The sequence below is a fragment of the Salmo trutta genome, chromosome 37 (assembly GCF_901001165.1).
Source record: "Salmo trutta chromosome 37, fSalTru1.1, whole genome shotgun sequence".
Taxonomy (NCBI): Eukaryota; Metazoa; Chordata; class Actinopteri; order Salmoniformes; family Salmonidae; genus Salmo; species Salmo trutta.
This window is the reverse complement of record NC_042993.1, coordinates 429,561-432,881: the sequence shown is the minus strand read 5'-3', so window position 1 is coordinate 432,881 and position 3,321 is coordinate 429,561.

Genomic DNA, 3,321 nt, shown 5'->3' with positions numbered 1-3,321 from the left:
GTGACCTCCCCCACTTGGCAGGACCCTAGCGGTCGACTATCTAGGGCGTGCACGGGGAAGGGGTGGTCCAGCTGAACCAGGGGAATCCCTAACTTCTTGGCTACCCCACGGTCCATAAAACTCCCAGCTGCGCCTGAATCGAATAGTGCCTTATACTGGAAGTGAGGGGAAAACTCAGGAAAACAAACTGAGGTGTACATGTGGTCGACAGGGGGCTCTGGGTGTGGCTGGTGCTGACTCACCTGGGGGGGTCAATGTGGTGCTCTGCCTGCCATCCGAACTCCCTGGTGGACCTCTCCAGCACCGGTCCGCAATGTGTCCTCTACGACCACAGTGGGTGCAGGAGAGGCCCCCCCCCTCCGGTCTTCCTAGCTGCAGCCCCTCCTATCTCCATGGGCATTGGAGCAGGAGGGCTGGGAGGTGGAGCAAACAGGCCCCGACTGGAACGTCCCCGGGCAGCCAGCAGGTTGTCCAGCCTGATGGACAAATCTATAAGCTGGTCTAGGGTGGTGGTGTTGTCCCGACAAGCCAGCTCCCGGCGGACGTCCTCTCGGAGACTACATCTGTAGTGATCAATCAGGGCCCACTCATTCCACCCCGATCCTGCGGCGAGAGCCCGGAATTCCAGGGCAAAGTCTTGAGCGCTCCTCGTCTCCTGTCTCAGGTGAAATAATCGCTCACCCGCCGCCTTGCCCTCCGGGGGATGATCGAATACCGCCCGGACGCGGCGAGCGATCTCCGGGTAGTCGCCCCTAGCCGAGTCTGGGCCATCCCAGACTGCGTTGGCCCATTCTAGGGCTCTACCCGTGAGGCACGAGATGAGGACGCTCACCCTCTCTTCATCAGAGGGAGAGGGGCGGACGGTCGCCAGGTACAGCTCTAACTGGAGTAGAAACCCCTTGCACCCAGCGGCCGTCCCATCGAACTCCCTGGGAGGCGTGATCCTGATCCCACTCGAGCTTGACTCTGTAGGTGCCGGTAGGGACGCAGGATGGGGAACCGGCACTGCTGTGGATGGGGAAGCACCTCTCTCCCAGCTCTCCAACCGGGCTAGCACCTGATCCATAGCCGAGCCCAGGCGGTGGAGGAGGCTGGCATGTTGCGACACCTGTTCGGCCATGGACGGCACTTCTGCTCCTGCTGACTCCATCTGGGGTGCGGGATACTGTCAAAGCTATCCTTGATAGCAGGAAGGGGTAGAGTCAAGTGCAGGAGACTGAGGTCCGTTTGAACAGATGTTTAATAAACACCGATAAATAAAGTTGCACAGAACACAAGACAGGAGGACAGCTCCAAAAATCAAAACACACGGGGCGCAGCCCGGCAACCCTAATGCCTAATCCAAAATTACGCGGCGTAGCTGAAGCAACGTAAAATGCCGACTACCACACAGAACATGACATGTAATAATCCCGCACGAATTCCCAAACAAAAAAGACAAACTAAATACCCCCCCACCAATGACTAACAGGGAACAGGTGCGGACCTAGACAGACAAAACCAAAAGACACAGAAACGTAGATCGGTGGCAGCTAGTAGGCCGGCAACGACGACCACCGAGCACCGCCCGACCGGGGGCGCCACCTTCCGTGGACGCTGTGACATAGACTCACACCCCCACCCCTCATTTTACCAGACATAGCTTCTCTGTCCTGCCGATGCATGGAAAAAACCCACCAGCTCTATATTTATTCATTTTTATTTAACCTTTATTTAACTAGGCAAGTCATTTAAGAATCACAGGACAAGTACTTTCCAATAAGGACAAGTTATTGGAAACATAGCTACTGTGCACACGCAGAATAATAATAATTTGATTTAACAAGGCAAGTCAGTTAAGAACAAATTCTTATTTACAATGACAGCCTACCGGGGAATAGCCTTGTTCTGGGGCAGAACGACAGATTTTTACCAGCTCGGGGATTTGATCCAGCAACCTTTCCAGTTACTGGCCCAAAACTCTAACCACTAGGCTATCTGTCATCCCAGTTAATCCAGTGCAGAGTTAACACTGAAGGATTCCATTTTAAATCCACAGACTGTGGCTCCCCCTTGCCTCACACTTTTACCCCTTTCCTTTCCCTCTCTCCCTTCATCCCTCCTCCCCTTCATCCCTCCTCCCCTTCATGGGTGACACACAAACACAATGTCCCTGAGCAGTGTTTCTCAGCTTTAGAACTTCCCAGGAAAAGCAGAATTAAGAGGAGGAAGAGTAAAATAGCTTATATGACTAAAACTCAAGGGACAATCTACCGATAATCTTCAAACGGTACTTTAATCTCACAGAATTAGTACTTTTGATGGTACAGAGATTGTATGCCAGATTTGACAGAGACTTTTTGTTCTAAGATGTGTCTTGAAGAACCAGTAAGTCAGAAATGTGTGTTTGTGCTGGAACAGAACACACATTCCCCAGGAAAGGCCAGAGAGCACAGCAAAAAACAACTCAGAGAGAGACCACATGTAACTCTCCCTCTCACTGTTACTGTGTGGGACTGATCCTAGTCCCTGACCGCTGGGCAACCTCTCTGACCGGATTTGAAGTGTTTGTGGTTGTAGGGCGGAGAGAGAGTAGTTGTCTTAATCATGTCCTAACAACTCACCCGGGTCTTAGTCACTTCTCCTTGGAAGCTCAGTAAACAACATTCTTCAGTTCTCTCATACAAACTCTTAGACCGAACAAGTATTCCCATACACACAACAAAGCTCAGCTGAATGTCAGCCACTGCCACTCTCACACACAGTTAAGAAGTGGTGTCCTGTACCCACATCCAGTTAGGCTACTTTCAGCTACGAGGTACCAAAGGTAAAGTCATGAAAGAAAAACAGACATCCGCACACTGCTGAATGCCTCTGCAGTTCATCAAGGGGTGAATCTTAACTTCCACTTAAGTTGAATTTTGACTCTCAATGACATCAATGCGTGACTAAGTTATATTTGAAACTCAAGTGGAAATTATGATTCAAGCCAGGACATTGCACTCGATGAACAGCCGCAGCATTCAGCAGTGTGCTGGGGTCTACTTTGCTTTCACCACGCTCTCTCACACACAAATACACACAGATGTCGATAGAACACACTCAGCTCATTGGATAGTCTATGAATCAAACACACACACACACCGTTGAGGACGGCTCAAAGCAGGAATGTCTGTGTGTGTTTTGTCATAGATGTGTCGTTAAAACATGTCAATTCTACCAGTGTGCAGCTGCATGCACTGAGCTCTCCCCGCTATGTTTCTTCAAGCTCTTTCCCTTCCTGGTATGCAATTAAACTTCCTATTTTGTACATTGGGAAAACAGACAATACAGAAACACCAG